This window comes from Podarcis liolepis (genome assembly GCF_965112155.1).
Source record: "Podarcis liolepis genome assembly, chromosome: 1".
Lineage (NCBI taxonomy): Eukaryota > Metazoa > Chordata > Lepidosauria > Squamata > Lacertidae > Podarcis > Podarcis liolepis.
This window is the reverse complement of record NC_139554.1, coordinates 135,983,322-136,009,734: the sequence shown is the minus strand read 5'-3', so window position 1 is coordinate 136,009,734 and position 26,413 is coordinate 135,983,322. Positions and strand designations below refer to the sequence as shown.

The 26,413-nt window shown below is 46.0% G+C and overlaps 2 long non-coding RNA genes across 2 annotated transcripts in view; both read left to right on the top strand.

Moving 5' to 3' along the window:
- The first annotated feature begins 395 nt into the window (after positions 1–395).
- Positions 396–26,413, top strand: part of LOC310693607 — a 107,963-nt gene continuing 81,945 nt past the window's right edge. Inside the window, exons 1-2 of the long non-coding RNA XR_014519269.1 lie at positions 396–990; positions 1,239–1,341. This is a non-coding gene — a long non-coding RNA (uncharacterized lncRNA). The remainder of the gene's footprint in view (positions 991–1,238; positions 1,342–26,413) is intronic.
- Positions 24,159–25,735, top strand: LOC310693481. Its single transcript, XR_014519194.1, has 3 exons — positions 24,159–24,327; positions 24,726–24,774; positions 25,259–25,735. It is a non-coding gene; the product is annotated as an uncharacterized lncRNA (long non-coding RNA).

The window sequence follows — 26,413 nt, the reverse complement described above, 5'->3', positions numbered from 1 at the left end:
TTCTGCCCAGGGTTGCCTTTTTTCAAAAAACAAAGCAAAGCCACTTTTCTTCTTTTTGCAAACTGTAAAGTAAAGGTAAAGGTACCCCTGACCATTAGGTCCAGTCGTGACCGACTCTGGGGTTGCGGCGCTCATCTCGCTTTATTGGCCGAGGGAGCCAGAGTACAGCTTCTGGGTCATGTGGCCAGCAGGACTAAGCCGCTTCTGGCGCACAGAAACACCGTTTACCTTCCCGCCGGAGCGGTACCTATTTATCTACTTGCACTCTGATGCGCTTACGAACTGCTAGGTTGGCAGGAACAGGGACCGAGCAACGGGAGCTCACCCCGTTGCGGGGATTTGAACCGCTGACCTTCTGATCGGCAAGCCCTAGGCTCTGTGGTTTATATCCCAACGCCACCCACATAAGCGTTTACAATTGTTTAAAGGCCCACATACATTACCTGTGTTCTTAAACTCTCTCTGCACATGTTTATGGGCACTGTAGCTCTTTTGGTGTGGTAGAACATCTGTACATGCTCAGAGGTCCTCTCTCGGCCAGACTGCTAAGTGTACTAGCCGCCTGATCCTCGCTTGCAAACTGTAGGACCTGTCAAATCCAGCCGCTGAGGGAGGCATGAACCCTCTCCGCAGAAGCAACAGGGTGTAGAAGCCACGCTGGGCCCTTCACACCTTGGGAAGAGGAGTGAAAGGTGAAGAGCAGGCAGACTCTGCAGAACTTCACTGTGGGGGGGTTCATTAAGGGGGGAGAGAGAGACTTGTTCTAAACAGGCGGGGGAAGGATTTCCCACCACTCATCCTGAAGCGCCGCCTCCAAAACAGCTGCAGAATCTTTTCCTGCCCCAGATGCAACTCACCAGGGAGACCTCCTGCCTTCCTCTGCCTTAAAATCATGCAATGGCCAAAAGTAGTGAAATGAAACCAGGAGGGGGGGCTTTCCCCAACCTGGCAGGAGAGCCATTCATCAGCTGATTTGCCCCATCCCAGCAGGCACTGTTATGTACTAAAGTTTCACCCTGGGCCAGCAGGGGGAATAGTGTAGATAGTTTTCACTCAGGTCCACGTCAGTTATTTTAGGCGGGAAACCCTGGGTTGTTGTTGCTACAATGTTGACAGCCAGCTGCCTATAAAAGCAGGCCGGCTGAGCTGTTTGTGGTTCAGTTCTGTCCAGCTTACAATAAAGAGCTTCTCTGGAGAAATCACTGTGTCATCTGCTATGTTCGCCCACAACTTAACAGGCACCATGGGGGCACACCATAGAGAGAGGAAAGGGTGAAGAGGGATCCTTGCATGCACACTTCCTGGCTCTGCTTGCAAAGCAAGTCTCTGTACAGAGCAGGTGTGTCCATAGATATGGGGAAAGGAAAGAGTGACAGACACACACACACACACACACACACACACACACACACACACACACACTTCCTGGTTCTGTTTGCAAAACCTCAGACATTTTGCTCATTTTTAAAAAATTCCCCCAGATGGTGATTTCACCCTTTGAATCTCATACAGGTCTGGGGAAAACTGGACATATGGCAACCCTGGATAACACTCAACAGGCTGGCCATTGGCGACATACCCAGGCCATCTCTCAATAGCATGAGGAGTGGGGGAAGGAGACCTCCATACTGAAATGAAGTTTAGGGAAGGGTTACCTTCTAGTGTAATCTGTTCATTGCTGAAGTTTATCCTTTCAACCTTTACCACGTCTTAAAGAGTTATTAGAATGCCAAGAGTTCACTGCCAACTCCACACAATCACAGTTCCAATCTTGATCTTTTAACGTACCCCTGTGCTTTATGTCAGGGGAAGGGAACCTCAAAGGTTCTCTGTCTTCCATGGGCCCACACCTGACAGCACAGTCCAGGAAGGCAGAGAGTCACATCTGGGATGCTGGAGGGACAGTTTTATTTCACATCTGCTGCTTCACAGGCCCATTTCCACCCAGGCCCCAGGCTGTTTTCACCTATATGTAAGATTGGGCTTCCCCTCCGGGGTGCCTGTCTCCTGTGCCCAGGACTGCTATGCCTACCCATAGGAGAAGGGGACTGATGCAGGGATTTTGCCCCCACCCTGTGGGGTTCATAGGCAGAACCTGAAGATAGCCTCTGGCAGGGGACTCCTTGCGGGGAGATAACATTTTCACCTGAAGCTTTTTTGTTTCCAAAAAAATGGAAAAAATGACTATGCTGGAATCTTTCTTAGTCTTCCAACAGGATGCCCCCCCCCCCCGCCGCCCTGCATCTCTTTAGTTCTCTGACACACTCATGCCACCTGCCCCCCCCCATCAATTGATGTATCGCTCAGCTGCCTCCCTCCTTCCTGTTGCTTAGCTACTATCTCAAAGCTGGGCAGTTCCTGTCTCAGCTGTGCATTCTCGGAATCTGCCTGTCTCTCTGCTTCATGAGACCCTGAAAATGGGGTGGGGTGGGGGTATTGAATATTCCCCCTCCTCTTCTGTTAGAAGCTGATCTTCCTGCGAATGCATTCCCCCATCTTCTGATTCAGACTGGATTTCGTTGTATGAGTTTACAATGCGTTTAACTGAAATGATTCTTTGTTGTGTCTAGATCCAGCCTAATAGTAAACAGTAAAATTAAATATCAACAGTTCACACTTATCAACCACAATAATTGCCAATTTATAATCAATAAAAATAACAGCAAACCACAATGCATAAAATACCACAAAACATCCAAAACAATGTAAAAAGATCAAATTGAGAAACAAAGACACACAACTTATAAAACTGTTTTGAAAAAATATCCCTGAACTCTTCTCTTCTCTTCCCAGCTGCTGTTCTCAAACAGCAGTACATGTGAAAAGGATCTCGGGGTCTTCGTAGACCACAAGCTGAGGAGGAGTCAACAATGTGATGCAGCAGCAAAAAAAGCTAATGCTATTCTAGGCTGCCTCAAGGCTAGCATCCTGATCAAGGGAAGTAATAGTCCCACTCTCTTCTGGCTTGGTCAGAGACCACACCTAGAGTCCCGAGTCCAGTTCTGGGCACCACAATTTAAGAAGGAGGTTGACAAGCTGAAACGTGTGCCAGATGATCAAGGGTTTGGAAACCAAGCCCTATGAGGGAGTTGGGTATGTCTAGCCAGGCTAAAAGGAGACTGGTGAGCAATATGATAGCCGTCTTCCAATATCTCAAGGGCTGTAACATGGAAAATGGAGCAATCTTGCTTTTCCTGCTCTGGAGGCCAGGATCCGACCCAATGGCGTCAAGTTCCGAGAGAGGAGATTCTGATTAAACATCAAGAAAAAACATTCTGACAGTGAGAGCTGTTTGACAGTGGATCAGACTCCCTCGGGAGGTGATGGACTCTCTTTTCTTGGAGATTCTTTTAGCAGAGGCTGGGTGGCCATCTGCATTGCAGAGGTTGGACTAGATGACCCTTGGGGTCCCTTCCAACTCTAGAATTCTATGATTCTATAAAGTAGCAGGATGAGCATCATCAACTGAAGTTCTTCTTACCACACAGCTGTTAAAGACACATTGGCAATCATGTCCAAAATAACTCCATTTAAGCAAACTAAATTTATGCATATTTTCTTGCAGGCCAGCCCCATTGAAGCCAGTCAGATTTACTTCCTAATAAGTGCCCTTAGTTTTGCAGCCTTTTTCTCACTCCCACATCACACTTTGCTGGAGAGGTCAAGTAGACTCAAACCCTTGCTTACTGTTTTGTGACATCTTGATTGGTTTTGGTTGGTTTGAATTTTTCAAGTTAAAAGAGTCACTCTGCTTAGCTTATTATTCTCTCTGCTAGAAAAGCTTATTTATTTGGCATTGCATATAGCAATGACATATAGGATTGGCAAATAGCAACACTGACTCTGCTGTGAAATAAGTGTCAGAACTTTGTCCCTGCTCTACCACATCCCGAGGTGTGAGAGACGTCAAGGTCATTGAGAGCACTTGAGCACAGAGATTTCATCCAAAGACTGTAGCAGGAGAGGAAGGGGTTAAATTCATTTCCCATACCTGATCTGATGCCATTAATTATCAAACATACACCCAGCTGTTGCAATTTGTATTTTTTAAAGAATGTGGCAGCTTAGATGCAAAGACACTTAACAGCAAAACAGCAAATCCACTTCAACAAAGGTAAGTTGTCCTGAGGTGAGGGATGTACAAGAGCTTAATCCCAGGTACGCGCATAGAGGATTGCAGCCTTAACATTATGCCTCAGTGTACCTGAGGCAAGAAATAAAACCTATCTTAGGCTATGTTTCCATTCAAGTCTTTCTTAAATCAGTTAAACAAATTGTAAATAGGATAATTAAAAAGGACAAGCCGTTCCTTTCCGGAGCTTTCTGACCTGTATCTGTCCTCTGTCATGCTAATTTCTCATTAACATTCCAGCTTCCCTGAATTCACAACGGTTCCATCCTTTGTTGCTAGAATTTGAAAGGTTCCATAAATAGAAGGTTCTGCAGTAAATTTTCTGTTGCCTGTACTTATTAAAAATCAGAATTTAATCGTTGTTGCCAGCTCTTCAGCTAACTAGGCTGCCTTCAGCATGTGGCAGCTCTTTGGCAGCTCTTTTACCGCAATAATATATCTGAAGCATGCATTTAGCTTCACAGTTTGCCTGTGCCCAAACTGCTACTGTTTCTTTATTACTTCCCTCTCCTGATTGCTTGAAGCCGGCAATCCTGTACACTCTTACCTGAAGGTAAGCCTCACTGAGGGGAGTGGGACTTTCACCTAAATAAATATACATAGAATTTCACCTGGAAAACATGCTCCAAATCAACAAAGGGAGGTGGAGTGATCCTACATTAGGAAACTCAGGAAGCTGCCTTCTACTAAGACAGTCTTTTTGTTAATCTATCCCAGAGGTAGGCAGCCTAAGACCCATGGGCCGGAAGCTTAACCAGCCCATGAGCCACCCCCGAACCAAGCTGCCCACTCGGTGAGTCCCCACACACTGCGCGAAACCGGTGCAGCGCGGCACGGAGACTCTTTTCTGTGGCTCCGGAAATCGCTTCTGCGCATGTTCGTGGTGCCAGAAATCGCTTCTGCGCATGCCCAGATGCCAAAAATCGCTTCTGTGCAGGCACAATTTTCACCACAAACATGTGCAGACGCGACTTTTGGCGTCATGCTGCACCTCGGAGTATCTCCGCGGAAGTGATCTGGCCCATGCCCGTTAAGCCTTGCTGACCCCTGATCTAACCCTCTATCATCAACACTGACTGGCAGAGGCTCTCTCCCACGGCAGGGAGCAATCCTTCCAGAGCATTTGGAAGTTATTCCCCATTATCTCTGTTCCTCAGGGATAATATGATAAACGGTATCTATCGTTAATCACCACTTAATTATTTCTGTCAACCGAGATGACTAACCAGCCATGATGCCTCCCCGGAAGTCCCAGAACTTTCTGCTATGTATCTCAAAATCCTTCTGTTAGTAGATCTTACATGAGATTTAGTCCATCCCCACTGTCTCTTTGGTTCCTCATTTTGTGAACTTTGTGCGCCTGCTTTTCCTCCTACTTTCCAGCCTCCTGCCCAAGAATAGATTTAAACATTCTAAACAAAAGGTAAGCAAATAAGTTGAACACCCTCTTCCCTTACTTGTTTACAGCATCTGGAGGTGAAGCTTCAACTGTCTGCATATTTGGAGTCAAGGCAGCTGTTCCTTTGGCCCCTCAGTCTTTTAGCATACATGAGCAGCTGCTGTTGTGTCTTGGGGTGCAACTTAGGAGGGCATACCCAAAACAGAAATTCAGTCCACATTTGGCCTGGATGTTTTCATGGTTAAAGTTTTGTTTCCATCTTTTATTTATTTTTATTTTATTTTATTTTACTGGGTTTTATAAACAAGAATAATGTTACAAATAAGTATAAAAAGGTAAAGGGACCCCTGACCATTAGGTCCTGTCGTGACCAAGCCGCTACTGGCGAACCAGAGCAGTGCACAGAAATGCCGTTTACCTTCCCGCCGGAGTGGTACCTATTTATCTACTTGCACTTTGACGTGCTTTCGAACTGCTAGGTTGGCAGGAGCAGGGACTGAGCAATGGGAGCTCACTCTGTCATGGGGATTCGAACTGCCGACCTTCTGATCGGCAAGTCCTAGGCTCTGTGGTTTAACCCACAGCGCCACCCGCGTCCTTTTTACAAATAAGTATACCAAGTTTTTAATGTCACTTGTAAATCACAAAATAGCATAATAAATGTTGAAACATATTGTCAGAGCTGCTTAAAGATCCTAGCTCACAGAGGATCACGCTAGCCAGCGATCATTAAGTAAAAGTCTTTATTGAGTTACAGTTTCCATTCTCAAGCTGCTGCGTGCAACTCTACATCTAGTGGCTAGATCGGCGAAGCTCCGTCTGAGTCTCCGCCCCTTGTGCACCAACTTAATATCCTAGCCCGGCTCCACCTTTTCCGCCTGACTGTCCTCCTCTGGGTCCCTCTACCCCCCGGGGTCTCTTCCTTCCTGGATTCTTCTGACGCCGACCCCCCGGACCCTCCTGTCTCCTTGCGCCGGGCTTTAGGACCTGGCTCTCTTCCAGGGCTGCCCACTGCGTCACTTTCCTGTGCATTTGAACTTGGCGCGCGCGCCCAACTTTCCACTTTCCGTTTGACCGTTTCCTCGCTCCCCGATGGAGGTGTGGCCACTCCTGACTCATGCCCTCCCTCCTGTTGTGAGCTGCCAGCGCTTGCCCCCTGGCTCCCTTCCTCTTCCCTGCTCTCTGGCGGTGACGCTGGTCCCGATTTCCAACTGCTCTCCTCTGAGTCCCCTCTGGCTCTATCTTCCTGGGGTGCCCCCCTAGACTCCCCCCTTGCCCTGGCCACTGGTGCTCCTTTCTGTGAATCTTCTGATTCACTGGAAAGACTCGGAGATCTCGGGTCGTCGTCATCACTCATCTTTTCTTCTGCCTCCTCCCCTTCGCTCTCTGTTTCCTCCCTTGCCCTTGCCTCTGCTCCTGAACCCCTGACACATATCTACACCATATGTTTCATTATGCGTGGTCAATGTAAAAATTATTGGTTTATGGATTGGTTTAAACAATTAGGAAGCAGAGGAGGGGGGGAGGGGTGTTTCCATCTTTTATGATTGTTTAAAATTATTTGTATGCCACTTACCATTTAGAAAGTCTTGAAGCAGTTCATAATGATGAAAAATTAAATTGATTTTAAAAAGTGAAAATATCAGATGATCAAGAAATTGAGGACTTTAGAATTCAGCATTAATGATCAGGAAATGCCGGAGCAAGAGGAAAGTTTGCAGTAAATGTCAGAAACACGTCACTCTTCATTGTGTGCAAATAACTTTTGCTTAGGAGGATTCAGTGTCTCTGAATTATGAACAGCACAATCCTCACCATGTCTACTCAGAAGTAAGTCCTACAGAGGTCAATGGCGCTTACTCCCAAGTAAGTGGGTTAGGATAGCAGCCTTTTTTTCTTAGGGATGCCTCTTTGCTATGCCCTCTTCAGGCTGTTTGAAATGTAGTGGTTACTTGGGCATCGATATAACTGTAAGAAAACACCTAAGTCTGCCATTTGATGTAAACAGTCAGGATGGGGCACTGCTGACAAATTCTATTTACATGTCCGTTCCACAGCCTGCCAGACTTCTTTAATTTTCATGATTTTTTTGCTGAGAGCAACTGATGTATTTGTAACAGCAGCTCAGCCAATGACTATGTGGAACAAGCAGCCCAGCCTCTGACTGGCACTGGGATGGCACTGATTGGCACAGTGCCTGTCCTAATGGAACACGGAAAATTATAGTAGGGCAGTGGGAAGAGTTCAGCTCCCCTTACCAGCCTGCACTTTTTGTGGTAAATGTTAGACTTTTGAACTCACACATAATGTGTGAATGGGGCAGACCCATAAGCAACAAACATGGCTGCCCTCACCATTTCTAGTTTGGCCCATTTTGACTTTTTAATGTTAAGAAACAGATACCCTCTATCTGGTTTCTGAACAAGCTCTGCTCTTGAGAATAATAATTAACATTTTATTATTAACACTTCACCCATCTGGCTGGGTTTCCCCAGCCACTCTGGGCGCCTTTCAGCACATATAGAAACGTAACATGTAAAATGTAAAAAACATTAAAAACTTCCTGAAATAATAATAATAATAATAATATATTATCTATAAAACGCTGTTCCCAAGATGGCTTTGGAGTCTAGACTGAGAGAGCTCATGAACTTGATAAAGGAGCCCTTGTGGGCTTCTGGTGTTCAGCAGCTGGTCAAACAGGGACCTTGCTATGGCCTACAGCCACAGTCGTCAGTAGGACTTCTAAAATCAAACTGCATCTGTCAGCAGCAAGCCATCACCAGCAAAACACTATGCGTTGCAAAATATTGTGCTAAATCTTACTAGCTCAGGTAGGAGCTTTATTTACAGTATTTGCAGGCATCCTGCTCTTTATGGTGTTGACTTACCCAAAGAAATCCTTCAGAGGCTCTGGATACCTGCACTGCTTGCCTTCATATCAAATTAGGAATATAATATTGCTCTGAGCTATCCCAGCACTGTATGAGCTTCACAAGACAGCTAGTTGCAGACTTTGTTGTAAATAACATACCCAGCCATTGCTTCACAAGGATGACAATGGCCTGAACTGCAGTTCTCCCTTTTAAAGGACAAGTGACATGGGGCCTGATGTCATGGTCTTACTTAACTTCCTTCCCCACATTGCTAATGGGAGCAGGGAATGCATGCCATGACATCAGGGCATGTTTGGCAACCACCACACAATACACAATACCAAATGTGTTTTGCACTACAGGAGGCTGATAATGATCTAGTCTTTTAATCTGATGGTGCTGGTCTCAAGTGCTCACTGAGGAGGTAAACATGTGTTTGGAGGGAACTACGGTACTTCAGGCTGCAGGTGGGGGCTGACATAAAATCCTAGAATTGTAGAGTTGGAAGGCCCACAAGGATCATTTAGTCCAACCCCCTGCAATACAGGAATCTGGTGCACAATGTGTGGCTCAAACCCATGACCCTGAGATGAAGCGCCTCGTGTTCTGCCAACTGAGCTATGACTTCTACAGCTTCTGTAGCTTTCCTTTATATAAAAAAGTATCTGCACAAACATTCAGACAATTCTATACATGCAACACAATGATATGAGGATGTGGTGACAGAATAATGAAGTGGCAGAAGGAATACTAGCAGTGCAGGGGGTGGGGTTGGCTAGAATATTTCCCCCTGATATGCTATCCTTCTACCTGCAGGGAGAATTGGGGAGTCTAAATCAAATCCCTTATGAATACACAGTGGAAGTGAGGAACAGGTTTAAGGATTTAGATTTGGTGGACAGAGTGCCTGAAGAACTATGGATGGAGGCTCGTAACATTATACAGGAGGCAGCAACGAAAACCACCCCAATGAAAAGGAAATGCAAGAAAGCAAAGTGGCTGTCCAACGAGCCTTACAAATAGCGGGGGAGAGAAGGCAAGCTACAGGAAATTGAATGCAGATTTCCAAAAAATAGCAAGGAGAGACAAGCAGGCCTTCTTAAATGAGCAATGCAAAGAAATAGAGGAAAACAATAGAATGGGAAAAACCAGAGATCTGTTCAAGAAAATTGGAGATATGAAAGGAACATTTCGTACAAAGATTAGCATAACAAAGGACAAAAGTGGTAAGGACCTAACAGAAGCAGAAGACATCAAGAAGAGGTGGCAAGAATACACAGAGGAATTATACCAGAAAGATATGGATGTCTCGTATACCCCAGGTAGTGTGGTTGCTGACCTTGAGCCAGACATCCTGGAGAGTGAAGTCAAATGGGCCTTAGAAAGCACTGCTAATAACAAGGCCAGTGGAAGTGATGGTATTCCAGCTGAACTATTTAAAATTTTAAAAGATGATGCTGTTAAGGTGCTACACTCAACATGCCAGCAAGTTTGGAAAACTCAGCAGTGGCCAGAGGATTGGAGAAGATCAGTCTACATCCCAATCCCAAAGAAGGGCAGTGCCAAAGAATGCTCCAACTACCGCACAATTGCACTCATTTCACATGCTAGCAAGGTTATGCTTAAAATTCTACAAGGCAGGCTTAAGCAGTATGTGGACCAAGAACTCCCAGAAGTGCAAGCTGGATTTCGAAGGAGCAGAGGAACCAGAGACCAAATTGCAAACATGCGCTGGATTATGGCGAAAGCTAGAGAGTTCCAGAAAGACATCTACTTCTGCTTCATTGACTATGCAAAAGCCTTTGACTGTGTCGACCACAGCAAACTATGGCAAGTTCTTAAAGAAATGGGAGTGCCTGATCACCTCATCTGTCTCCTGAGAAATCTCTATGTGGGACAAGAAGCTACAGCTAGAACTGGATATGGAACAACTGATTGGTTCAAAATTGGGAAAGGTGTACAGCAAGGCTGTATATTGTCCCCCTGCTTATTTAACTTATATGCAGAATTCATCATGCGAAAGGCTGGGCTGGATGAATCCCAAGCCGGAATCAAGATGGCCGGAAGAAATATCAACAACCTCAGATATGCAGATGACACAACCTTGATGGCAGAAAGTGAAGAGGAATTAAAGAACCTTTTAATGAGGGTGAAAGAGAGTGCTAAATATGGTTTGAAGCTCAACATCAAAAACCCGAAGATCATTGCCACTGTTCCCATCACCTCCTGGCAAATAGAAGGGGAAGAAATGGAGGCAGTGAGAGATTTTACTTTCTTGGGCTCCATGATCACTGCAGATGGTGACAGCAGCCACGAAATTAAAAGACGCCTGCTTCTTGGGAGAAAAGCAATGGCAAACCTAGACAGTATCGTAAAAAACAGAGACATCACCTTGCCAACAAAGGTCCGTATAGTAAAAGCTATGGTTTTCCCAGTAGTGATGTATGGAAGTGAGAGCTGGACCATAAAGAAGGCCGATCGCCAAAGAATTGATGCTTTTGAATTCTGGTGCTGAAGGAGACTCTTGAGAGTCCCATGGACTGCAAGAAGATCAAACCTATCCAATCTGAAGGAAATCAACCCTGAGTGCTCACTGGAAGGACAGATCCTGAAGCTGAGACTCCAATACTTTGGCCACCTCATGAGAAGAGAAGACTCCCTGGAAAAGACCCTGATGTTGGGAAAGATGGAGGGCACAAGGAGAAGGGGACGACAGAGGACGAGATGGTTGGACAGTGTTCTCAAAGCTACCAGCATGAATTTGACCAAACTGCGGGAAGCAGTGAAAGACACGAGTGCCTGGCGTGCTCTGGTCCAGGGGGTCACGAAGAGTCGGACACGACTAAACGAATAAACAACAACAACAAAAAGGAATCCTATTTTCTACCTGCAGTCTGAGGTGATGCCGTTCATTCTACCACCTGACAGGAGTAGATCAGGCCTAAGTCACGTATCTAGAGGCTATAGCAAGGCCATCTGGGGCCACTAATGGTGCTTGAGTCTCTGCCACACAGGCAGTTTATGCTTCCACCATTGATCCTTCTTGGCAGCTGAGTTCCTTCCAGTATATAAAGAGCCTATCTGGAAAAAAGAAAAGGATTGAAAAGTTGGCAGAGGAGCAGAATCCCTTAAACTTCTCTGACTACAAGCCGCACCTCACTGTGCGTCCTTCCCTCAAATGAACTGCAAGCATGACTCAGTCTGATACTGTTCATTGTGTCCCTTGCAGGCAAGAATTAATCATCTGTGCTGTTTGAAAGCCATCAGTGCTTAATGGACCCAGAGACCTGACCTCAATTAGTTTGTAATGAGACAGCATTCCTGGGTGCACAGGATATTCCATGTGGATGAACATTCTTTAAACAGATGGAGGCTGAAAATGAACTTGACAAGACACAGCATTGTGGCCGGCCCTGAGGCAAGCCACTTCTCCAAAGGCGCTGCAACGGATTACATAACCAGCACATATCAGCAAGAGCAGCTCCCATTAGGAAAAATGGAAAGCTACAGATAAGTGATCAAGCAATCTCTGTATAGTGCTCAAATGATTTGTGAATAGGGTTACAGCTGATATACCTGCCTAAGCTGGTGAAACGTGCTTCTGCCTGCCCTGCCAAGACCTCCCAGGTTAGTAGAGCCAATACCTGCCCCACACTGTGAGCTTGGAGGTGGGAGAGTGGGAGGTGCCACCATAGATCACCACAAACCTGCTTCTGAAGCAGGTGATCTCACAGAACTTCCATCTTCCCTCAATTTAACCTTATGTGCCATTCTAATGATTGCACTCAGACACTTCTTTTATTTAAGCACTGTGGTTATATTGGTTTTTTAAAAAGAAATGTAGGCAATACAGCATTTAGCTTAAATAAAAAGACTGATTTGAACACACGTTTGTGTGCATGCTCACGTGTGTGTTCACACACACACACTGCTAAACAAAGGAGGGGCACCTGAGTATAGTCAACATGACACATTTTATAAGTTGCAGGACTCCAGTTCCCATGGTCAGGGATGAGGAAAGCTCTAGGCTAGCAACATTTGGAGGGTACCACACCCTGCTACAGAAGTATGATGATACGTTCAACTACCTAAGACAGGCAAAGGCAAACTCGGCCCTCCAGATGTTTTGAGACTACAACTCCCATCATCTCTGACAACTGTTCCTGTTAGCTAGGGATGATGGGAGTTGTAGTCCCAAAACATCTGGAGGGCCGAGTTTGCCTGTGCCTGATCTAAGATGTCACTGTATGCTTGAAGAAGCACTCTATGCTTCTTCAAAATGAGATGTGCAGTGAATGACATTTTAGGTGTGTGAACCTATCGCCATGCCTTTATTTCTGTGGAGGTTGTGCCTCCGAAGCAATAGCAGAACCACAAGGGGACACAGGACAAAAGCAACATGGTGCTGTTGTCATGTAGATGCAGGGTAAAAAAGGAGTGGATGGCAAAAACTTAGCGATTTTTCTTTTGCCTAATTCCCTGATCTCTGTGACAGAGCTGGGGTAGACGGGTTCAGGTGATCCCTGAGATATCCAGGAAACCAAGTTGTTCAGAGCTTTGTAAATCAATCAAAGCCCCTTGAACCCGGCTCAGTAGGAGATGGGCAGCCAGTGCAGCTGTTTCAACAGTGGTGTCACATGTTCCCAACCATAATCTCCCATCAGCAATCAGGCTGCAGCCTTCTGTGCCAGGTGGAGTTTCCGAACCAGACCAAACACCAGCCCCAGACAGAGCGCATTGAGCAATCCAGCCTCAAGGTTACCAGCGCATGGACTAAGTGGTCAGGCTGGTCCTGCCGAGGAATGGCTAGAACTATAACATATTTATTCTTGCAGGTTTTGAACCTGACATCTGTCTGGAAATTGCCATTGCCAGTCATCAGGGAAGGGAGGGATGATGATCCTAAATACGACCTGGAATAAAACCACCGCCCAAAAATTGTTGTGCTTTGCTGAAGCTAAGAACAGATGTCTTCCACTGGTGTGAGGGCTGAAATCATAACCTCCTTTATAGCTCTGAAAAGCAGGAGCCAAGTCTATTTGTGTACCGATGGCTGTCCAGCCAGGGGCTGAAGTATTCTAAGAACAGAAGATGAGCACCAATTGACAGATGCAAGCAGTTAAGTCTAGGAAAAAATAGCTGCAGTTAAGTAGAGCAGCAGCATGGTGTTGGATGTGCATCCTAGGAAGCAACAGCAGGCAGTGAAACATGTTCATTTTTCCTCCAGCCAGGCTTTTAAAAGCATGGATTTCTAGCCATTAGAAATGGGCTCATCATTTACTTCCAGCATTAAGTGGAAACCTATACTAGTTCCAGGCAGGGGCGCCAACTATAGGGGGCTCTGGGTGCCTGAGCACCCATAAAAAAATGGTTGTGGGTGCTCAGCACCCACACTGCAGGGCTCACAACACAACCTTCGAGGTTTCACAAGGCCTTGGACAGCATCTTCAAGGCCTGGAGAGACCTTGGAACCCAACTTCAGGTGACAATGGAAGTAAGGTTCCAAGGCTGGCTCCTCTGGTTCCAGGGAAGAAGTTATGTGGTTCAGAGAGTCTTTTAAACCAGCCACCTCCTTGTGTATCAAGGTTATCAGTCAATCTGAAGCGTCTTCCACCTTGCATCAAATTTCAGAATTAAATTATGAAGGTTTTAACTCGCTTTCCTTTCCCCAGATTTTTGTGTGTTCTCGGTGCTTTATAACAAACATTCCTAGGAAGAAGTTGATGCTTAGTTATCCACACCCCCCCCATTCCATTGAGAAAATGGTATCTCTGCTTAGCTAGTACATGAACTGTGCAGAGGAATCGACTCAGCACATAAAATCTGCAGTGCACTGGTCTTTCCATAAAAACAAAGCTATTCCTTTGATACATTAAGGTGGCAGTACTACATTTGTTTGTGCATATATACAGTACATACATCTGTGTGCTATCAGTCAACTGAACTTATACCCTGCTCTGCTAAAAAAGACAGGATAGCAACATTTCTCTATATACAGTACAGTGGTACCTTGGTTTTCAAACAGCTTAGTTCACAAACAACTTAGAACATGAACGCTGCAAAACTGGAAGTAGGTGTTCCAGTTTTTGAACTTTTATTTGGAAGCTGAACATGCTCCGTTTTGGGTCCTCCTGTGATTCCTGTTGTGCTGTTCATTTACATCTCCCTGTTGTAATTCAAACCTTCTGTTTCTGATTGCAGTGTTCTGAGATGATATTTGGAGCTTAGATTTGGTGCTTTTGTTTTTGCTATTTCTTTTGCGTTTTTTGTTTTGAGGCTTTTTCAGTTAATTTGTTTTTGTGACTGTGGATCCCAGTTCAGCTACTGATTGATTGATTGATTGATTGATTGATTGTGTAACTGCAGAAATGGATAAAAGCCCCCCATCCAAACAATGACTATAATCAGTGCAGGTAAGAAAATTTTAACTTTTATCATCTACAATACTGTTTTATTTATTACATTGATTATTGTTTCATTTTATGCATCAGTGGTCTCGTTAGATAGTAAAATTCATGTTAAATTGCTGTTTTAGGGGTTGTTTTTAAAAGTCTGGAACGGATTAATCCGTTTTGCATTACTTTCTATGGGAAAGCGTGCCTTGGTTTTGGAATGCTTTGGTTTTGGAACAGACTTCTGCAACGGATTAAGTTTGAGAACCAAGGTACCACTGTACTCATTATGCAATCACTGAACAGAAGTTTTCTCACTGTCTCAAGACCTTCCAATCTCTCCCAACTCATAGAATCTTAGAGTTGGAAGGGACCCTAAGGGTCATCTGCAATGCAGAAATCTCAGGTAAAGCATCCATGTTAGATGCCCATCCAACCACTGCTTCAAAACCTCCAAGGAAGGAGAGTCCACCACCTCTCGTGGGAGACAGTTCCACTGCTGAACAGCTCTTACTGCCAGAAAGTTTTTTCGAATGCGTAGTTGAAATCTCATTTCTTGTGACTTGAAGCCATTGCCTTGAGTCCTACCCTCAAGCGCATAAGAAAACAAGAATGTTCCCTCTTCTTTGTGGCAGCCCTTGAGAAATTTGAAGATGGCTATCATATTGCCTCTCCGTCTCTTCTTTTCCAGGCTAAACATACCCAGCTCCTTCAAGCGCTCCTCATAAGGCTTGGTTTTTTTGACCCTTGATCATCTTGGTTGCCTTCCTCTACACACGTTCCAGCTTGTCAACATCCTTCTTTGATTATGGTACCCAAAATTGGACACAGTATTCCAGGTGGGGACTATTACTTCCCTTGATCCGTACACTACTTTTGTTGATGCAACCTAGAATAGCGTTAGCTTTTTTTGCTGCTGCATCACACTGTTGACTCATGTTAAATTTGTGGTTCACCAAGACCTCTAGATCCTTTTCACATGTACTGCTAGTAAGACAGGTGTCCCCCTTCCTATATTTGTGCATCTGGTTCTTCCTGCCTAAGTGCAGAACCTTGCATTTGTCCCTATTGAAATTCATTTTGTTAGCTTGGGCCCAGTTCTCCAATCTGTTAAGGTCATATTGAATCTTTATTCTGTCTTCTGTGGCATTAACTCCCCCTCCCAGTTTGGTGTCATCTGCAGATTTGATGAGCATCCCCTCAATTCCTTCATCCAAGTAATTTATGAAGTCATTGAACAAAAATGGGCCCAGGACAGAAAGGAAATCAGATTGGTCTGGTATGACATATTTCTGAGAAACCCATGCTGGGTCTTAGTCATCACAGCATCCTTTTCTAAATGCTCACAAACCAACCGTTGAATTATCTGTTCTAGGACCTGTCCTGGTATTGATGTCAAGCTCACTGGCTGGTAGTTAACTGAGTCTTCATTTTTCCCATTTTTGAAGATGGGAACAACATTTGCCTGCCTCCAGTATCTAGGGACCTCACCTGTTTCCAAGAATTCTCAAAGATTATAGACAAAGGCTCTGAAATTACATCCTCAGGCTCCTTTAGAACCCTTGGAGGCAGCTCATCAGGCCCTGGAGATTTGAGGCAACTGGAGTTAACGCCTCAGCCTCCAACTGAAAATTGTCATCTAGGCAGGGGTGTAGCTAGCTGCTCTGGCACCCGGAGCAGCAGGGGTGGGGCAGCGAGCCACCCATGGAATCCGCCTGGTGGACGCAAGCCCCACGCTGCCCTGAGCCACTGCGTCACTCCCAGGAGAGATGTGTGGCTCGGGCGTGCTGCAGGCCAGGCCCTGTGGTAAGTGCTGCCCCTCACGGTGTGCCCTTTTGTCACCCCCCTCAAGGATGACACCCGGGGCAGCCCACACACCCGGCATCCCCCTTCCTACGCCCCTGCATCTGGGCTTTCGTAAAATGAAACGGTTACTTTAAAAAGAATGCAAAAGTCAGAGGCTGTTAATAGGGTTTTACTTACTCCGCACAGGCATTAGTAATATATTTAATATACTGAGTCAAACCAGTGGTTCACCATAAATTTTAGGGGAGTATCTGGCACCCAGAAATTTAGTGGCACCCACAAACTTATAACCTATTTCTAAAAGAGAAATAAATTGAAATAATGTGGGAGAAGAAGGTGAAAGCAGCAAAATTGTAAACCAGATAGTGTTCCTGAGTGAAGATAGTTAAAATATGGCAAGATTACTGTTCCCATATTAGGCTTATTGCCTAAGAACTGTGAAGAAGAAGGAGGACAAGTCTCAAAATGGAGGAGGCATTGGGGGTCAATTGTGTCACTAATGGCATCACGGGAACTAACAAATAGGTGCCGAATAGGTTTTTGACTAAGCATATCATGCCAGTCAGTTGCAAAGGACTGCTGCAAATGACAGGCTAAATGAGGGGATAACATTTCATTTTCCTAGGCTTAAAGTACTGCAATTTGAGTTATGTGGAAATGTGCTGTCCTTCTGGCAGATTCATATTATTCACACAGGAAGCTGCCCGGATCCTTGGAAGCAATGAATAACAACTGCAAATGATTACACTTCTAAAAATAGAAAATCTTAAAAGGTATCCTCAGTGCTGCTTGTAAAAATAACCTCACAGCAAAACTCCTTAATTAATCTTAATGTAGTTTATTGATCAGGAATTTAAAAATGTTTTAGCTGGAAAAAATGTTATTTTGAGAAAGCATCAGGATCTAATTTATAACCCACAATTTGGCAGCCGAATGTTACTAATCAAGAGCTGACATGAAATGAGTGAACTGTGACTGCCCAGTTGTCCAGAGAGCGTTGGGAACCCATAGCTCATTGCATGGGAAGGGAATGTCTTTGAGTTACAAAGAGGGGGGAGGGTCTCCAAGTTTTATTTTGAGAAAGGAAAGTAATGAAATATCTGCTTTAGATTTCTTTAGATCTGGCTAACTTTAAGAAATACCACTGGGAATTCAGAGCCCTTTTCTCTGAACTGGGGCCACCACCACCTTCTCTGGTAATTTTTTTGACACCCACCCCCATAAGCTTTGTCCCAAGGATTTAACATTAATGTTTTATGGTCATGTGCAAACAGCCAGAACCTGAGAGACAGCTTTCAAGAAGTGCCAGACCTAAACAGAAATGTCGAGCGCAGGGAAATGTTTCCTGCTTGGCAGGGGGTTGGACTCGATGGCCCTTGTGGTCTCTTCCAACTCTATGATTCTATGATTCTATGATTCAGGGCATTTGGTTCACCCAGTTTGCAAAATTATGTGGCCTTTACATCCTTTCCAGTCCTATGTAGCTATGAACTATCCATGAACTATCAATCAATCCAGATCAAATCTGAGTCCTGAGTGCTGCCATCATATATAATTTCATGCAAATTCTGTCCAGTGATTAAGCTTTTGCCAGGAGAGTTTTTATGCACACGTTCCAGCTTGTCAACATCCTTCTTAAATTGTGGTGCCCAGAATTGGACCCAGTATTCCAGGTGTGGCCTGACTGAGGCAAAATAGAGCAGTACTGGATCTGGAGACTAAACTGTCGATGCAGCCAAGAATAGCATTAGCTCCCCCCCTTTTTTTCTTTTTGCTGCAGCATCGCATTGGTGACTCATATTGTGGTCTACAAAGACTTCTAGATCCTTTTAACATGTCCTGCTGGTAAGCCAAGTGTCCCCCATTTTATATTGGTGCAGCTGGTTGTTTCAGGCTGAAAAGGGACTAGTGGGACTTAGAAGAACAGAAAGACAAATCCCTTCTGATGGGCTCCTGCATCACTTGCTACAATTCAGGGGTTTTTTGTGTGAAGCACTTAAACTTGGGGAAGTTTAAAATGGCAGCCCTCATCTGACCACACCACCCATTGGCGCCAACTCCCATTGAGGGAACCTCAACCCTCCAAATGGGATGAGGCTGAGCCCCCCACCCCCCCCCCTTGAGGGGCCAGGCCTCGCTGCAATGGGCTTTGCCAGACCTTCCTGTGCTTGGGCTTGTCTGCACCTGCGGTGGGCTGTAAAAAGACCCAATGGGGCTTGTTGCAGGTGGGGGTGGCAGTGGCGGAGCATATGCCCACGCTGCCCAGGCTGGGCGCGCTCCCAAGGGAGGGGGAGGGGCACAGAGGGTGCCCTCCCAGGTGCGGGATAGCTGCTCGGGTGTAGCCGGGGGAGGAGTGAACTGCCCACGGGGGCGGAGCAAGCCGCTGATGACGAAGGGGGGAGGGGGGAATGCTGCCGGCAAAGCAACGCAGCTCCCCCCTTGCCCTGATGGCTCGGGGTAGACTTGGGAGTCGCAGGCAGGCAACACTCCAAATGTCACCCCCCTCAGCAAAGACACCTGGAGCAGCCCGACCCCACCGCACCCCCCTTCCTCCACTCCTGGGGGGTGGGGCCCAGCTCCTATGACTCTACCTAATTCAGGCAGAGGCAAACTCCGGCCCTCCAGATGTTTGGGACTACAATTCCCATTTTCCCTAGCTAACAGGACCAGTGGTCAGGGATGATGGGAGTTGTAGTCCCAAAACATCTGGAGGTCCAGAGTTTGCCTCTGCCTGACCCAAATCCACCGTACTTGAGCAGCATTATGGCTTGAGCTCTGTCTGTGGTTGAAGCAAGGGGAACAAACTACATGATGAGGCATTAAATAGAGCGAAGAAGAGGTGGAATCTGAGGTGACACAAACTGAGTTCCTTCCCACCCCTTGGGAAGTGGGGGCTCCGGATGAGGAACAGTGAGGGGGCAGCAAACTCAGTGACTGCCCCAGGGGGCAAAAGCCCCCCGAGCCTGAGGTTCCCCACCCCGCCTTGATCTTGCTTGCTTGATGGCATCTGACTGCTTGGAGTGGTGACTCGGCTGCTTCAGCTGTTTTCCTGGAAGCCTCATTCCCAGGGCAGTCTGCGTCAGGAAGAGGGCAGCTTGTTTCCTTGCACCCATTTGCACTTCCAGAGCACAGGCTATGAAATCGTCAGGAAATTACAAGTATGCAATTTAGAAGAGAGGCAAAATAATAGATTCTCTCACCATGCCAAGTACCCCCAGAGACCCCCTTATGCCACTCTATCCCTTTAAAGGGCCATGGTCATGCAGATTGCTTGTGTGAGCAATTATCCGTGGGAATTAGGGGCTTTTGACCTCTGTCTTGTACGTTAGGCAAGCACACAGTTGCTAACACCCGTCTCTTATCAACAATTTCAATCTGCTAATGTGCTCTTGCTGCAGCACTGCCAAACAGTGTTGACTTTGGCAAATATTTTGTCTGTGTATTGGCTTTATTGAGCTACTTCAGGGCAATAAGTTAGCAAAGCAATCACCTTGATCAGGAATAATTAAAACTTCACATCTTAACAGGGTATCCAGGCAATGAACAAGTTGCTGCAATTTCCAAGTGTTCACCCAGCTGGCAATAAAAACCAGAATAAAAATTTAATTGGTGACTAATGTTGACTTTCCCACATGTATGGAAACCATTTAGAAAATAACTTGGTGACCATGAATGAACTTTAGCATTTCAGCAGTAAGGAAATGGAAAATAGATGTGGCACTAGTGGTGTGGCCATATTTAAGGGTGTTATCTTCTCCTCAAGAGCAGATGGGACATTCATTGGTTGCCTTCAATGAAAACTCTTGAGCCTTCTGTAACTGAGCCCAACCTGGGAATGTCTTAATTTTGTTCTCCAGTCACTTCACTTAGGTTTGTTGCTCCCCTCTTTGGAGGTGGTTGAAGTAGCTTCCCTGTTGTTTTTAAAAAGGGGAAGGAGAATTGTTGTTGTTGTTTAGTCGTTTAGTCATGTCCGACTCTTCGTGACCCCAAAGCATCAATTCTTCGGTGATCAGCCTTCTTTATGGTCCAGCTCTCACTTCCATACATCACTACCGGGAAAACCATGGCTTTAACTATACAGACCTTTGTTGGCAAGGTGATGTCTCTGCTCTTTAAGATGCTGTCTAGGTTTGCCATCGCCTTTCTCCCAAGGAGCAGGCGTCTTTTAATTTCACGGCTGCTGTCACCATCTGCAGTGATCATGGAGCCCAAGAAAGTAAAATCTCTCACTGCCTCCATTTCTTCCCCTTCTATTTGCCAGGAGGTGCATCTAATAACGACATTGTCTTTCAGATGATAAGATAGTGCGGTGTTTGGATGATGAGTTGATCACCTGGATTATGTGTAGCTACTTTGCTACAAAGTGTATTTGAATGGTCAGCTAGGAATGAATTGAGCACAATATCTTAATTTCAATTGAGGGATTTATACTTTGCTTTTTGAGCAAATCCTCCACTAATCTGTTTTGTAGGTGCTATAGAAATAGGGGGGATACCCCTAAACACTAGGAACAAATAAAGACTAGGATTTTGATTTGGATATGCATTAAAAAACATAAACTTTGGGGCTGTTCCAGATGGGATTCCTGGGCTGCCTTATGCAAACGAGTCTGGCTGGCTGAGGAGCAGGGCTGTTTTATATTATTACCACATAAAGCCATGGAGGGTCCTCAATAAGACACCCCCCCCAGGTGTGACCAGAGACTGGGAATGTTGCCAGGGTAGCTGCAGGGGGGCAAGGGGCTTCTGGGAAGAAGAAGGAGGAGGGAGGAGGGGAGTTCTTCTGGAGGGGAAAATGGGGGTCCATGCTATGGGTTTGCCTCTGCCCATCTCACCCCTGGCAGGAAGGGGGGGTGAGCTCTTTGCTTCTCTTCCAGTTCCTGCCTTTGCCACTTGCCTGCTCTGGGCACAGCAAAAGGAAAAGGCAGGGACGCCATCTTGGAAGGGAGTTTTCTTTCTTTTGTTATTCCTTTCTCTTTGTTTCTTGGATCCCCCTTTTCAGCTCCCTTCCGTTTCCATAAGAGGCTTTTGCGCTCTCTCTCTCTCTCTCTCCCTCCTCTCGGCTCTGATTTCCCCCCAGGCCTCTTTTCTGGCCTGCAGCCCTTTGGGCGCCTCTGGACTTGAGAGGGAAGCCTAGGAAAGGGGTTCTCCTTTCTGGGAGATGGACCTTTCTCCTGAGTCCTGGGGGGGAACCTGGAATCCCCCTGAATTTAGCAGCAGTCCAGGCTGAGGAGGTTTGGGGCGACCTGTGGAGGGGTCTGATCCTGCAGCTCCAGCCCTTCAGAAAGTGCTGGGAAGCCGGGAAAGGGGGTGGCCCCTGCCTCGCCCTCCCCTGGGATGCCCACAGTGACCCCTGGACGGGAAATGCCTGGCTAGGACCCACCAGGGCCCCTTCAGCCAAGGGCAGCAGTGAAGGGGGGCCTTCAGGAAAGCCCCCCTGGTTCAAGCAGGGCTGGGGACCAGCAGGATGGCAGGGAGGAGGAGGAGAGCTGCCCCTCTCCTTCCCCCTCGGGAGACTCCTCTTCTTGGGCAAAGACAAACCAACATCATGGATCCTAGTTCTCCCTACAGAGAAGGAACTTACCATGGTGAGGACCAACATCTGCCTCCATCTTGGTGAGGGAGAAGGAAGGCTTGCCTGCAATGTTTCGGGCCATGCTGTGAGATGCGGACCCCCTCCAAACCCTATTTCTTCAAGCATGAGGGTCTCCATGTGTCTTCTGTTCTCCAAAGGGACACAGACCCTGTATGTGTGCCTGTGACCCCATGCGCTCTGGCCACTGCTTGGCAGAGAGCGGGGCAGGCGCTGGGCTTTTGTGGTATTATTTAAAATTACAAATCTGTTTTGTAAAACCTTTTATAACACTTGTAACGATAAGTATATAATAATAACATTAACCTAATATGCTTGAAATCATTTGCATAAACTATGGCTGTAGTTAATTTCCCTCCTTAAAACTGGAGGAAGAACAAGAACGCCCAAGCCTTATGATGTCAAACCTCCTGAGTATCAGACTTAAGGAGAAGAGCGAGGACCAGCTGGATGTAGATTCATGGAACCTGAGGCTGATCCAAGCCCCTGCTATGCAGGAATATGCAGCCGTCCCTTAAGGCAGTGTTTTTCAACCTTTTTTTGGGAAAGGCACACTTGTTTCATGAAAAAAATCACGAGGCACACCACCACTGTGTGCGGAGAGGGAGATGTTAGAGCCCCGCTGCTCTCTATGGGGAATCGGATGAGAGCGGACCGCCTGTCCGCTCTCATCCGATCCCATCCGATCTGATCCCCACCCAGGATGGATAGAAAATAGGGTGGACACAGTCCGGCGCCCGCCTAGTGGGCGGAAATTTGACATATTTTTTTTAAAATCTTTCGAATTTTTCAATTTTTCCCATGGCACACCAGGCAACATCTCGCAGCACACTAGTGTGCCGCGGAACAGTGGTTGAAAAACACTGCCTTAGGGAGACCAAACCTGCGTCCTTGGAGTTATAAGCACCATGCTCTAAGCAACTGAGCAGCCACATTTAATTATCACAGAATATTAAAGTATGAGATATAAAGCAACATTAAGTAAATTGACTTTGGTGCAGTATGTGTTTCATAATATGTGCTTCACAATTATTTTGAATAAACGTTTTTCATACTGTATTGGAAGACAGAACATGACAATTGATGACACTTTTCAGCTGTTAATCATCAGGATATGGTTTATTTTATTACTCAGTTTCTATTGTGTGTCCCTTTCAGTTGTGTCCTCTATGTGTATTTGTTTTGTGTCCCTGTGTATTGAAATAACTGCTTTCAGAATTGGTGGGGCTGGACAGTGGAAACATCTTCAAGCATATAAAAAAGAACTAGCTCCTGGTCCCTCTCTTCCTGGGAGGCAGGTGTTTAGATGTGGTCATATAAGACTACCTTTGAGCCGCTTCTTGACAGCAGCATCAGCTCAAGCAATGCCTGTGCAGAACTCTGTGAAGCCACCAATCTCCCAACCTCACCAAAGAGGTAAGGGTGGCTTTGGGCACATACACAAGTACAGTCGTACCTTGGAAGTCGAACGGAATCTGTTCCGGAAGTCCGTTTGACTCCCAAAACATTCAAAAACCAAAGCACAGCTTCTGATTGGCTGCAGGAAGCTCCTGCAGCCAATCGGAAGCCACGGAAGCCCCATCGGACTTTAGGCTTCCAAAAATAGTTCAAAAACCGGAACAGTCACTTCCAGGTTTGCGACGTTCGGGAACTAAGCTGTTCAACCTCCAAGGTACAAATACATTAAAAGCATGTGGCTTCCTCATAAGAACTCTGGGTAATGTAGTTTGATTAGGATGCTGGGAATACTAGCTCTGTTAGGGGTAAAATACTGTTCCCAGGATCACTCAGATGAAGCCATGTGCTTTAGATGTGTGTTAGATGTTCTTTAAATGCATGTTGTGGATGTGGTCTTTATCTCATAGGCAGCATTGTTAAGCATGCATCCTTCTGACTTCATTAAGGAGAAAGCCAATGAGGTCAGAATGATGCACACTTAACAGTGCTGTCTATGAGATACAGCCTTACACACACCTCTTTGCTACTGGTTGGATTTGCCCATTTGGTGAGGTCAGAAAAACTGGTAGCTTATGGAGATCAGTGGTTGTTAACAGTTAATACTAGTCATTTAGGTAGGGTATGCTACATTCAACTCTGCTAATTCAATACACTGGCCAAGCCATTTACCAGGTAGGACACCAGGGAGAATTATTACTTTTAGCATCTTTGTATGGAAATACATTTTGGGGAAGGTATCTGTGGACATTAGAAAACTGAGTTTTCTTCATATCAAGAGATGCAGAAGTCAGGGAAGTCATTTGGTCTTTACCAAATTATTTTGCTTCCACAAAAAGTTCCTGTTATGACAGTTCCCTTCTGTGAATTTTGATGGCATATATTCCAAAATTCTGATTAGAGCTCTGAGACACCCTTAACAAGGAAGGTAATCTGCCTTCACTTAGCTGGTATATCAGTTTATCTCCTGCCCACACAAGAGCCCGGAGGGCCCTGACACCTGGTCACTAGAAAGAGATTCTGTATCTCCCCCTGCCCCTCAATGCCTTCCTCTTTTTAATTTTGTGTGTCAGGCACTTTCCTCCAGGACACAAGAGCAGGAGAGCCTGGAGACATGGAGCTGTGAGTAACCAGATCTTTTGCTTCCTCCTGCTTTGGGGTCTGTGGATTCTCTTAAATCCAGCCGCTCAAGGTGAAGAGGGCTTCTGCGTGTTGAGCTGACCAGTGCAGAAGCAGCTCTGAGATCCTGACCCAGATGACTGTGTGGTGCAAGTGACAGGATCAGCCAGTCTTATGCTGATCATATGGAGGCCGTCATGAAGCTGATTGGTGGGAGAGCCTAGATGGTGCCCAGTCAAGCCATGAATTGGCTGCTCCAAGATGTGGGCTTCACTGGTCTTTAAAGGGATTAAACAAATTCACAATGGGTCAGGCTATCAAATGGCCAACACTCATGAAGTAGTATGCCTCTGAATGTGAATGATCTGAGGGAGAGAGCTTATGTCTCTTGTGTCCTGGGGACATCTGGTTGTCCACTGTTGTGCGAAACATGCTGCTGGACCAGATTGGGCTCTTATGGTCTTATGAGCGCTTTTCATCTTTTCAGGTCCAGAGTTTGCTCTTCCACATCCCCAGGAGCCACTGTCCAGCACACCATCCCCTCCCACTGCTAGCAGCGTGCAGAATACCAACCCCCTGAGGGTGAGAGCTGAGACTTCCGCCCTCCCTGCAGGGATGGCAGCAGTGGTGCAGGGAGCCACCAGTCCAGGAAGCCAACCACACCTTTCCTCTGGAGGGGAGCGAACTGTGATTCCCAAGAAGGTGCTCCTTGACACACAGCCCAATGGAGTGGAAGATGAAGGCAAGGCAGTTGCTCTGCCCCATGTCATTCTTTGGAGGCAAGAAAACCAGTGTCGTTTAGAAGAGGCAGATACTGTTTTGGTCTTATCCTGTTTTGTTTTTTGCTATGTTACTTTATTTCTTCTACAGATGATGATAGCATAAATCAGGCTAATTGAAGGCAGGCTTTACATCTTTGATACCATAGCAGTTGGTGTCACATAAAATTAATAAGCGACACCCAGTTTCAGTGTTGAGTTTCTGTGGTTTCTCCATAACACAATAGATCACTTGCAATTTTTGCAGGGGCTCATTTTTTTGGGTCCTGAGGGCAACCCAGGATAATAAGCGATAGCCAACCTCACTCTCTACAGTTTTATATGAAGTGCTGAAACTGGAGAGGGAAATCTGACTTCCCCTTCCCGCTGCCATGGATATGTCTGTGACCATTGCACTTTAGTCAGAGCTGCAATGTCCACAGGGCCAAACAATTCCATCTCTATTCCCTGGCATTTCTCCAAACCAGGGAGCACACTACACCAGATCTGGCGTAGTTTATTCCTTTCCCATTGTTCTTCCTGGTTAGATTACTGTAATGTGCTCTGCATGGGGCCACACTTGAAGACAGTTTGGATGTTGCCACTAGTGCAAGTGTTTACTGTTTCAACTACTCAGAATCACATAGCACAGTGCTATTTTTCTAGAAAAAGAGGTGCTGGGGCTCACCATGAATGCCTCCTCCCTTGTTCTCTTATATTGGCAATGGTGCCCACCTGAGAGGTGCCGGAGCTGCGTTCTGGCAAGTTTGGGCTGGAAAAAAGCCCTGCATAGCACCAATACTTTCTGCATTGCCCTAATTTTTGTTCTTGCCCTGCACTACTGAAAATTAAAAAGCATGTTGGAGAAATTCCCTAGAGAAAAG